At 34.5% G+C, this 13,474-nt stretch overlaps 1 pseudogene; it reads right to left on the reverse strand.

The window, feature by feature from the left end:
* Nucleotides 1-803: 803 nt before the first annotated feature.
* Nucleotides 804-6,524, reverse strand: LOC126935147 (olfactory receptor 52H1-like; annotated as a pseudogene).
* Between the last annotated feature and the right edge of the window lie 6,950 nt (nucleotides 6,525-13,474).

Here is a 13,474-nt window from a genome sequence, read left to right on the forward strand (position 1 = left end):
TTTTAAAGAGATATATATATAATATTTTAAAGGTATATGAAATACTGCAGATATGTCAAGGAATAAAGACTGAGACCACTGCTTTTAGAAATTGTAGCTATGATAGATTTTGACAAGAAGAGAATTATGCAATATTAATATGAAATTTGGGTAGGACTGAGTTAAAGAGAAAATGGGAGAGAAGAACTAGAAACAGTAAATATAGACAACTGTTTCAAGGAGTTATACTGCAAAATAAAGTAGAGAATTGGGAGTAATAGCTGGAAGGGAACTGGAGTCAAGAAACAATTTTAAGATGAGATAAATATTATCAAGTGCTTGTAATAATAGAGAAAGATGCAAAAGAGAGTGAAAATTGATAATTCAAGATGAGAGAAAAAAATTGCTGAGCCAATGGCTGCAGGTACAAATCGGTGGAGAGTTACATTTAGGTAGAGTTACTTACTGTGTGGCTGAACAAGCACAACAAAGTGTATGTGTGTGTTAGGGAGGAAAGGAAAGAGAAAAGAGGGAAAGAGAGAGAATATTTGTATCAAAAAAGTAATTAAAGGAATGGACCATAAAATTAATAATGGGAAGGGGGAAATTAAGAAATAAAGAAAATGATGAAATGTGAAAAAATATAAAGATTAATTTGTTATCAAAGTCCTTAAGTTGAAAGATTGTTGAATCGGGATTCAAGAGAAAATGAGCTGAAAAATAGCAGGTGATTGGTGAGGAGCAAATTGCCTGAGTTTTAGATTATTAATAATTTCCATATATTTTTTTAAATACAAATTCAAAAGTATTTCCAAGGAATTAAGTAGATGAAGTAGGGTAGTCAAGATCTCTGGAAGAAAGATCAGAGTACCTAAGACTCTAATTATTCCAGTTAACTATTGTTGCATAACAAACCACTCCCAAACAATAGCTTTAAAACAATTTATTATTATCTCTTACAATGCTATAGGTTTACTGAGATCATTTGGGCATTTCTCACTTGGGATATCTCTCTCATGTGGCTATAATCAGACATTTTATGCATGTGTAGTCATCACTCAGCTTGACTAGTATTGATGCTGTTAACCAGGAGCTCAGCCAAAGCTGTCAACCACATGACCTCTCCATATGGCTTTAGATTATCACAGCATGATGTCTGTTTTCTAGAGTACCCAAAAAGTACATATTCAAAGACACCAATGACAAAGCTGTAAGATTTCTTATAACCTTGCCTCAAATATCCCCAAATGTCACATCTATTTTTCAAAAACATTGCTAAGGACAGACCAGAAAAATAGGGAAAGAAAATTGATTTTACTTATTAGAAGAATGGTGAGGTAACATTGCAGAAAAGTGTATGTGATGCAAGATGTTGTCTTGCCATCTTTGAAAAATAAAACCTACAACATTCTGTCCTCTGGCCATAATACACATAGCCTCATACATACAAAATGCATTCACGTCTTCTTGAAGACCCCAAAGTCTCATTCTCATTATGGGATTAGTTCGAAGCCCAGAATCTCAGCCTGAAAATCAGGACAAAGTATGAATAAGACCCCTTGGGTTCAGTTCCTTTTGTACAGCTCCATGAGTGCAGCTTCTCTCAATCTGAAGATTTGTGAAGTAAATCAAATGAATTATCTGTCTCCTATACAGCCAACATACAATTGTGATACAGAGATAGAATAACTGCAATAGATACTCACACGTGAAATAGTGGCAAAGGCATATAACAGCCACTTGTCTATTTTAATTCTAAAGTACAGCCAGAAAAACACCACCACTTTCCTAATAAGGACCCAATCTCACTCCTGCTCCCTGGGAGTAATTCTCCATGGCTTGACTACAACCGCGGGGAAATTAACTCTATATTCTATGTCATCTTTTTTTTTTTTTTTTTTTTTTTGTAAAAAATGACTTGTATATATATGTGAGTAGCTTTCTCAGCCTGCTTCCTGCTTAATAAAGTTAAAAATCTAAGGACTTCTTTTTATTTTGCAATGACTATGTCATTTTCCACCAAAGCTCATGGTACTTATAACTGCACATTTTTCTTAAAATCTGAGTTCTCTATAAAAATTTGAGTTTACTCTATTAGACAAAAGTCATATCCACATATACCTTTTAGATTTTTACCTTTCTGATTTTGTCTGAGAGTTACAGTACTCTGAAAAAAAATTCTAAAGATTCTTAGAAGCTTCTTTAATTGAAAACCTCTATAAGATGCAAACTTAAATATTTCTCTATTGTTAGCAAAGGATCTTACAGCCTTTTTCTGGAGATGATACTACACCCTGGGACCATTTTTCTCTGTGAGAATTTTTTGTCATTTGGAGAAGCCAGGGGTGGAGAGAGTTAATTTTTTATTTGAACCTAGCCAGATATGTCACCTTTGTATTTACTCTAAATGTTGTTTGAACCTTAAACAATTTCATTTATATATACTTCATATTTCTTTATACGTACATTACCATATGTAGCATAAAAATAGTGTTGGTACTTCCAGTACTTTGCTTTAAAATCTCCTTAGCCAAACACATATGTTTATTAAGTATACTGTACAGTTTTTCATATTATTGCTACAGATGTCTGAAGTCTCAATTGGACTGAATATCCAAGATGGCTTACTGACATAGCTAGCTGTTGTTAGCTGTTGGCTGGGATCTCCACTGGGGCTACCCACTAGAATATTTAAATATGATTTCCAAATTGTTTATGAACGTTTAAGAATTCCAACACTTAGAAGATAGTATGTTGATCATATATAACTAGACAGATTAGTCTTATAAACAGGTTAAAAGACATAAGTAAAATCCTCACAATTTGAGATACCTTTGTAGGACACTTTCCAGATGAGATTCAGTAAAGATAGAGCAAATAATTACCCTCTTTTAAGAATCCTTCAGGAAAATAAATCTTCTAAGAGACAGTGGTTCTCAAACTTTAGTGGTCATCACAGTCCCCTGGGGAATTTGGTAAAAATGCAAATGCAAAAATGCAAGTAAGCTCTATCCTACTTTAATGGGCTTGCTATACATTCTTCAACAGTTCTGGTGATTCTGGTAGCTAAGAAATCTTATCTGAAAATGAGATATAAATTTCCCTCTGATCCTTTTATATATGAAATTTTTCTTCAACTTTTATTTGGCTTCTCTACCTATTCATCTTGTCTCACTGTTTCCTATAACACATAGTGGATTTACAGGATTTCATATACATTTAAGTCAATGTTGTAAGGATTCCAGCTTTTAAAAAATAAGAAATACTAGAAAATCAATATAATTACCTGATTTCTTTCCCAAGCTGTCAGCTTCATGTCACTGATTCCCTTTAGAGAAAAAGAGGAGGATGACTTTGTCTCAAATCTGCTTGGTCTTCACTCCATAGATGATTGGATTGAGTGCAGGGGGGATAGCTACGTAGAGGTTGGCAAATAGTATTTGGAAGGAATGAGGAATATTGTGACCAAAACGGTGGGCAAGGACGGAGAATATGGCTGGTATGTAGAATGTAAGAATGACACAAATGTGGGAACCAGATGTGCTGAGGGCTTTCTGGCGGGTATCTAAGGATAGAAGGTTAAAGATAGCATGAAGAATAAGAGTGTAGGAGATGCCAGTGAGAATCAGGTCTGATATGACAGTCATTATAGGCACAGCAAAGCCATACCAGATGTTGATGGAGATGTCCGCACAGGCAAGCTGGGCAATGCCTATGTGCTCACAGTATGTGTTGGGAATGATGAGTGTTTTACAGAAAGGTAGTCGCTTTAACAGGAACACACATGGGAAGAAAAAGCTCCTGCTGATAATACCCACCACAATCTTAGTAATAATTTCATGAATGACAATAGTGGTGTATCTTAGAGGGAAGCAAGTAGCAACATAATGATCAAACGCCATGGCCAGAAGGATGGCAGAATCCATGGCAAAGCTGTAGTGGAGAAAAAACATCTAAGTAAGACATCCAGGAAAGGTGATTTCCTGAGGACCCAGCCAGAAAATGCTGAATGTTTTTGGTAAACATGTATTAGACAGCATGAGATCTGTAGCAGCCAGCATGGAAAGGAAAAAGAACATGGGTTCATGGAGGCTCTGCTCCATAGAAATGAGGTAGAGAAGGACGCTATTGACTGCAAGTGCCACAAGGTAGGTAATAAAGAAGGGAATCCCTATCCAGATGTGAAACTGCTCCAGCCCTGGAATCCCCAGTAGGATGAATGGGCCTGGATTGAAGCTGCTCAAGTTGAATGTTGTCATTATGGTCATCAATTAGATGTGTCTCGTGAACTGAAAACAAAAGTTGTATGGCTGATTGTTACTGTGATCTACAAAAATCTGCCTCTGATCGGAAAGACCCTTCTCCAATATTATCCCCTCACTTTCAGTTCTAGGAAATGACAACTTATCCCTCTTCTCTTCTCTTTACAATAAAGATCTGTCAAATTTTCAGTTATAATTTTAAGCCATAATAAAAATGTTATTGCAATATTTCGCAGAAATATGTCCTATAATTTAAACCAGTCTTGCCTACCTCTCAGCAACCCAGCAAGTTTTCTAAGAAAACATATGCATAAAATAACATTAGGCAGAGACACATTGTTACTAGTCAAGAGATTTGAAGCAAAATTCATTGTGAAATCTCCTGTTCCTGGGAAACTGAAATAACAACTCTAGAGGATCACAAGGGGTTTAACAAAAGCAGGTTCAGTTTCTAAAACCTAAGTAGACAACGCTGTCCCTTACTTCCTTGCTTCTCCCCCAACCACTAAAACATCTGCCTGGGTTGCCATTACTCTTACAGAAAAGCTCACCAACATAAAGAGGAAATGGAGAACATTCCTCCATAAAAAGGTTTAGGTGGTTTAATCTGCCCCTTCAGACGTCCCTAGGTTGGAGAAATTTTCAAGAAAAGACAGACCCCAATAATTTACTATGTCAGATTTGTCTCATGAAAAGAAGGTAGAAACCTCCTCTTATCCAACAAAGAAGGCATATATCAGCAGGGGAAGCCCACTCCCCTGGCAGTGTTGTGCAATAGCATTCTTATCCCTGCTTAATCCGTTTAATGATTCATTTTTTGAGACTTCATAGAAACAGTTGAATCTTTCTTCCAAAACTCTTCTATTTCATGGCATGATAGATGACTCTTTTCCTCCAACCTCAGGATTCACTCTTTTTTTTTTTCTATCTGTCCTTCGAGGGTTGGAATTCCACAGTGCTCTATCCACGCATCCATGCCTGCTGCTTTCTTGGCGGAAAAACTGTACCTGGAAGATTTCCACAAATGTCATGGTTTGAACTGTGGCCCCTATGTTGAAGATTATGAAGTGTATAATTTTTAAAAAATTCCTCTTGGCCGGGCGCGGTGGCTCACGCCTGTAATCCCAGCACTTTGGGAGGCCGAGGCGGGCGGATCACGAGGTCAGGAGATCGAGACCATCCTGGCGAACACGGTGAAACCCCGTCTCTACTAAAAATACAAAAAATTAGCCGGGCATGGTGGCAGGCGCCTGTAGTCCCAGCTACTCGGAAGGCCGAGGCAAGAGAATGGCGTGAACCCCGGAGATGGAGCTTGCAGTGAGCCGAGGTCGCGCCACTGCACTCCAGTCTGGGTGACAGAGCGAGACTCCATCTCAAAACAAACAAACAAAAAATTCCTCTCTTCTCAGTTTAAAAATTAGTTATCTTATGCTTGTAATCTTTACTTAGAAATGCTACAGGTGCATCCAAGTCAGTATGTTCCAAACTATCCCATTTGTCTTTCTATTGCCCCAGACCGTTTCTCCTACAATGGTTTTCAACTCAACAAATGGCAGTACAACACAATCAATTTCTCAATCTAGAAACCTTGAAGCTACCTAAATTAAATCTTTCTCACACATAATCATCATCCTCATCTTCTAAATAATTATTGTATTATAAGTAAGTATTCAATTAGTAAATATTCATGTTACATCCACTTATTGCTACTCCTACAATGACTGCTCTATCCTACATGCCACCAATTCTCATCAAGACCTCTGCATATTTTTTCTAACTTAAATGCATTCATTTTGCTTGAGCAATTAAAAGTTGATAAAGGAAACAAAATTATATACATATAATGAAAAGAATATTTTAAAAATATTTTCTGATGTACTTTTTGTGATTTTCCTGCTATTAAAGCTGACCTCAGAAGTACAAGATTATTTCTCCTGGAGAAGGAAAGATGTGATATAGGGTGTATCCCAAATTAAGAGAAACAGAAAGTGGAAAGCCTGTCAGTTCCAGATAGAACAAAATGGCAAAGCTGGTAGTCAGCAGCAGTGGATTTTGTCTGTGCTAAAGTCTAGATAAGGTTCATTTCATTACCAATGGATTCAATTACAGAAGGGGTCAATGCATAGAGAAACCTCAATTAAGGTTTAGCATACCAGATCTAAGATATTCTATTCAGTATCACAAAATTGTACATAAGCTATCCCACATCCCATGTCCCCTATCACATATACATATAGACATATCTGGGGAAAAAAAAAAAAGTCGAAATGGAAATTGGAAGGATAACTGTTACACAGAGATAATAATTAAATAGGAGACAATAAATCCCATTTTTAAAGTATCATAATTAAAAACTAATTCAAATAAAAAATGTATGATTCCATTAATATTTAAAGTATTCTTACAAATCACTTAGGTGAAGCCCTTGAGTCAAGTAGAAAAATTGGCAATGAATACAAACAACCATATAAAAATTTATATAAAATAAATTTATATAAAAATAAATTTTGCAATTTATATAAAAATAAATTCTAATATTTAGTACATATATAGAATATTCTAAATATCTTAAATAAATTCTATATAAAACATGAATAAAGGATATTATTTACCAGATTAGCAAATATTTTTAAAGATCAATGATCTCATTGATGATATCCAATTCTATCCTACGTACTGTCAACTCTCTAATTCTGTGAAAGGTCTGAGGAATTAAGAACTGTTATAGCTATTTTAGAAGGGTTTACTATAAAATATTCTTAGAGTTTAATTTGACAATATATATCAAAATATAAAATGAATATATCCATTGTCACAGAAGTTCCAAACGTAGAAATGCTTCCAAAGATAGTTATGCAAATAGAAAGGTATGTAAATAGCCATTGCTGCAATCTTTGAAATAGAAAATTTGAGTAAAATTATAATGTGGATAATAAAAATTGAAAAGTTGGCATCCATTTAAATTTTAATAGGGGAATGATTTTAAAATTTACAGTATATTTCTATAATAAAATACTTACCCTTTTAAAAGAATGAGGTAAACCTATGTGTATAGAAATCAAAAGATGCCAAAATATATTTGTTAAATAAAAAGAGACAAATTAGCACAGTGCTAGTATTTGTTATTAGTGTTGATTTGTTGTTTATGTTTTTATTTGCATTTAAAGGCCTAGAACAATATGCATCAACTATTCTAAGGATATTTTTAGAGAGAGTTTAAATTTTTTGTAACTTTAATATATACAGTATATAATTTAACATTTAACTTCATATATAGGTAATTTATTTGTTTAAAAAATAAGCTTTTGTTTAAAAAACTTGGAGATTCTTCACAGATTTACATTGACATTCTTCACAGAATTAGAAAAACATTACTTTAAAATTTACAGAAAACCAAAAAAGAGCCCATATAGTTAAGACAATCCTAAGCAAAAAGAACAAAGCTAGAGGCACCAGGCTATCCAACTTCAAACTATACTACAAGACTACAGTAATAAAAACAGCATGATACTTGTACAAAAACAGACACATAGACCAATGGAACAGAATAGAGATCTCAGAAATATGACCACACATCTACAACCATCTGATCTTCAAGAAACCTGACAAGAACAAGCAATGGGGAAAGAATTCTGTATTTAATAACGGTGCTGGAAAAGCTGGCTGGCCATATGCAGAAAATTGAAACTGGACCACTTCCTTACACCTAACACAGAAATTAACCCAAGATGGATTAAAGCTTTAAACGTAAAACCCAAAACTATAAAAACCCTAGAAGAAAATATAGCCAATACCATGCAGGACATAGGCACAGGCAAAGATTTCATGACAAAAACATCAAAAGCAATTGTAACAAAAGCAAAAATTGATAAATGAGATCTAATTAAACCAAAGAGCTTCTGCACAACAAAAGAACCTATCATCAGAGTGAACAGATAACCTACAGAATGGGAGAAAAATTTTGCAATTGGACAAAGGTCTAATAGTCACAATCTACAAGGAACTTAAACAAATTTCCACAAATAAATAAAACAACTCCATTAAAAAGTGTACAAAGGACATGAACAGACACTTCTCAAAAGAAGACATTTATACAACCAACAAACAAATGAAAAAAAGTTCAACATCACTGATCACTGGAGAAATGCGAATCAAAACCTCAATGAGATACCATCTCACGCCAGTCAGAATAGTGATTATTAAAACGTCAAGGAGCAACAGATGCTGGCAAGGCTGTGGAGAAATAGGAATGCTTTTACATTGTTGTTGGGAATGTAAATTAGTTCAACCATTGTAAGAGACTGTGTGGAATTCCTCAAAGACCTAGAACCAGAAATATCGTTTGACCCAGCAATCCTGTTACTGGGATTAATCCTTCTATTATAAAGATATACGCACTCATATGTTCATTGCGGCACTATTCACAATAGCAAAGACAAGGAATTAGCCCAAATGCCCATTGATGATAGACTGCATAAAGAAAATGTGGTACATATACACCATGGAATGTTATGTAGCCATAAAAAGGAGTGAGATCATGTCCTTTGCAGGGACATGGATGGAGTTGGAAACCATTATCCTCAACAAACTAACACAGGAACAGAAAAGTAAACACCCCATGTTCTCACTTATAAGTGGAAGCTGAACAATGAGAACATATGGACACAGGGAGAGGAACAACACACGCTGGAGCCTGTTGGGGAGTTGGGTAAGAGGAGTGGTAGCATTAGGAAAATAGCTAAGCCATGTGGTACTTAACACTTATGTGATAGGTTGATAAGTGCAGCAAACCACCATGGCACACATTTACATATGTAACAAACCTGCACATTCTCCACATGTATCTCTGAATTTGAAATTAAATTAAATTTAATTTAATTTAAAAACAAAGCAAAACAAAAAAGTTGAAATGGAAAAATTAAATTAGTAAAAACATTACAAATTCCCAGAAATAAAAAATGAGCATTTGTTAAAATATTAATAATTACTGATATGTCATTTTATTACATTATATATGTAATGCAACATTAATCAAAATCCACCTAGAATTTAAATTTAACTGGTAACACAATTTTAGAATATATTTTCATATACATATATATTTAAATAAAAGTTAAAATATGTAAGAAAGTATTTTTAATGATATTGAAGAAGATCATCCCTTTTATGTGTTGAAGATAAATGGCATAATTAATTTAAATATATTTATTAAATGCATAAATACATAAAATTAATTAAAAATATATATAACATAGCTTATTGCTGACTCAAGAATAAATACGTATCAAGATGGCTGACTATGCCCAGCACTGGCTCCATCCACAAAGAAAGACCAAAAAATAGAAAATAGATAACCACACATTGAAGAGAGCATCAAAGGGAAAATCTGTACCATAATCAGCAAGAAAGGGACAAAGACCCCTGAGACACAGAACTCAAGATGGCACCTTAAAAGGGAAAGCAAAGCAGTCAACCAGGATAGGCTTAGAGACAAGAGGGACTAACCATTGCAGCGAAAAGGTAAGTGAAAGATTCCCAGCAAATCACAATACAGATGTCTGCAATCCTAGCTACAGGAGAGCCTAGAATAGACGGCTGTCTAGACTCCATGTGACTGCATCGTCCCAGAGAGGGAAGTTACACTGGATCTCCCCAGATGTGACTGGGTGAATGAACAATAACAACAACAAAAAGACTCAACTCTGTGCTGCCTACAAGAATCTTAACTCACATGTAAAGACACACATAAACTGAACAAAACAGAAAACTCAGAGGTAAATGCATATTTACAGCCAACTGACTTGTGACAAAGGTACCAAGAACATACACTGGAGAAAGAACACCTCTTCAATAAATGATACTGGGAAAACTGGATATCTACATGCAGAAGAATAAAACTTGACCCCTATTTTTCACCATGTATATAAATCTACTCAAAATGGATTAAAGACTTAAATGTATTAAGACCCAAAGCTATAAAACTACTAGGTGAAAATATAAGGGAAGTGCTCTGGGATACCGGTTTAGGCAAAGAATTTAAGGGTAAAACTTTGTAGTCTGTACCTTTGTAGGCACAGGTATCAGAAAGAAACATAGACAGCTGGGACTTGATTAAACTAAAAAGCTTCTGCACAGCAAAAATAGAGGGAAGAAACAACTTGTAAAAAGGGAAAATTTATTTGCAAATTATTCATCTGACAAGGGAAAATATACACAAACAACTTAATGGTAAAATAATAAAACAACTTAATGGTAAAATAATAAAACTGCTTAATGGTAACAACTTAATGGTAAAATAATAGCTTAATGGTAAAATAATAAATAACATGTATAAATGGGCAAAAGATCTGAATAAACATTTCTCAAAAGAAGATATACAAATAATCAACAAGTCCCCAGTAAGTGATTTTCTAAACAGGTGGGGGAACAATCTCTCTTCAAACAAAAGAGGGCAAGACCCCTCCCCAAACAAATGCCAAATAAAACATAACTTAAACCAAATTTGGAAGTTCTGTCCAAGACTCTCTGTGGGTAGAACAGGCAGATTGTGGAGCCCAACATGTGTATCTCATGCCACAGTTGCAGGGACTAGTGTTTCTCCCGAAGTTGAATTCGCTTTGAATTTCCACTTTTTTGTTTTTTGTTTTTGTTTTTGTTTTGAGACAGGGTCTCACTCTGTAATTTAGGCTAGAGTATAGTGGAACACTCATTGCTCACTGTACCCTCAAACTCCTAGCCTCAAATGATCCTTCCACCTCAGTGAGTAGCTAGAACAGCAAGTGTGTCCCATTACACCCAGCTAACTTTTTAAAAAAATTTACAGAGAAAGTGTCTCTCTATGTTGCCCAGGTTAGTCTTGAACTCCTATCCTCAAGCAATCCTTCCTCCTCAGCCTCCCAAATGGCTGGGATTACAGGTGTGAGCCACCACACCCAGCTGCATCCTACTTCTGACACCACATACACCAAAGTCAAAATTGAAATGTAGAAATGAATCTCTAAATGTAACATTTTATTTGAGAAGAAAGAATTGCAATCTGAGGCATACACACAAACTGCATGGTCTTTATTACGTCTGAAGAACAAAGAACAGGTTAAGATTTTTTTTAAAAAAAACCCACCTCTAATAATATAAAGGCCTAGAATGCAATTCCTTTTTTCCCCTAGGAATGCCAAGTTACCAAAGTCAAAGAAGGGAGTCTCAGGGATGATATCCGGTGTTTCTAACACTAGCCAGGTTATAGCACCCTAACACTATCAGAGAAAGAAACGAAAGCCACAAGTTCATGTTGGAATTTTCAGTGTTCAAGTTGACACTTTTGTTGAGGTTATTCTTAAGTATTTTGCTTTTGATGCTGTTGTAACTAGAATTTTTAAGGCTATTTTTATTATTTATTTTTTGTGTTCAGCAATACAATTGATTTTTACATTGACTTTGTATCCTTGTGTCCTGTTACTGTACGGAACTTATTTATTATTCCTAATAACTTTTAGTAAATTTCTTATAATCTTCTGAACCTAAGATCATATCAAGTGCAAATAAAATAATTGTACTTTTTTTCTTTCAAAAAAAAACAATATGGCCTGATACGGTGGCTCATGCCTGTAATGCCAGCACTTTGAGAGGCCAAGGTGGGCAGATCACTTGAGGTCAAGACAAGTGAACTTGAGAGTTTGAGACAAGCCTGGCCAACATGTAGAAACCTGTCTCTACTAAATATGAAAAAAAATTAGCTGAGTGTGGTGGCAGTCACCTGTAGTTCCAGCTACTCTGGAGACTGAAGCAGAAGAATCACTTGAACCCAGGAGGTGGCAGTTGCAGTGAACCAAGAACGCCTCATTGCACTCCAGCCTGAGTGACAAAGTGAGACTCCACCTAAAGAAAAAAAAAAAGATTAAAAAGAAAAAAAAGCCAACAAGTATATGAAAAAAATCCTCAACATGATTAATCATAAGGGACATGCAAATCAAAACTACAATGAGGTATAATCTTACCCTAGTTCGAATGGCTATTATCAAAAAATCAAAAATAACAAATGCTGGTGAAGATGTTGGTAAGACTGTAAATTAATATAGCCATTATAGAAAACTGTGGAGGGTCCTCAAAAAACTAAAAATAGAACTATCATATGATTGAGTAATCTCACTACTGGGTATTTATCCAAAGGAAAGGAAATCAGTATATCGAAGAGACATTTGCACCCTCATGTTTATTGCAGCACTGTTCATAATAGCCAAGATAGGTAATCAACCTAAGTGCCTAACAACAAAGATTTTTAAAATTGTGTATGTATGTACAATGAAATACTATTCAATTATAAAAAAAATGAAATCTTGTCATTTATGGCAACATGGGTGAACCTGAACATTACTATGTTAAGTAAAATAAGTCAGGCATAAAAAGGTAAATCCTGCATGTTCTCATCCACATGTGGCAGCTAAGCACAAAGAGCTCACAGAAGCAGAGAGTAGAATTATGGTTATCAGAAACTGGGAAGGGTAGATAAAGGAAGGGGAAGATAAGGAGAGACTGGTTAACGGTTACAAAATTACAGCTAGATAAAAGGAATAAATTCTAGAGTCCTACATCACTGTAGGGTGAATATATTAACAATAATTTATTGTACAGTTCAAAAAGCTAGAAGAGAGGATTTTGAATGTTTCCTACACAAGTGAATTTTAAATATTTAAGGTTCTAGATACTCTAATCACCCGGATTACATCATTATACATTGTATCAGAATATTATTATTCTGTACTCATAAATAGTATTATACAATTATTGTGCCAACTAAAAATATGAGAAAACAATATGTTGTACATCTTAAATATATAATAAAAGTGTCATTACTCTAAAAATGTGAATAAGAAGCATTAGATTATAATAGCAGATTCAATACAGAGAATCAAAAAAAAAAATGAGTCCATGTAAACATTTAGTAAGAAATGCTGGAAGATGATTAAAGGTTATAGCACCCTAACATTATCAGAGAAAGAAATGAAAGCCACAAGTTCATTAAAGAAGGTGAAGTGTGAAAAAAAGAATAAATATACTCAAAGAGCAAAATATATAGCTCCAAAATTGGCTGTAATTTTTATCATATTGTAGTAATTGAAAGAATCAAAATTAAATTATAAAAATTTAAAAGTACTGGATTATTCTACAAATAGCATAGAAATAATTCAGTATTGTTTATAGAAAAAATGTAGCTAGATCCATAGTTTATGCTAAAT

The sequence above is a fragment of the Macaca thibetana genome, chromosome 14 (assembly GCF_024542745.1).
Source record: "Macaca thibetana thibetana isolate TM-01 chromosome 14, ASM2454274v1, whole genome shotgun sequence".
Taxonomy (NCBI): Eukaryota; Metazoa; Chordata; class Mammalia; order Primates; family Cercopithecidae; genus Macaca; species Macaca thibetana.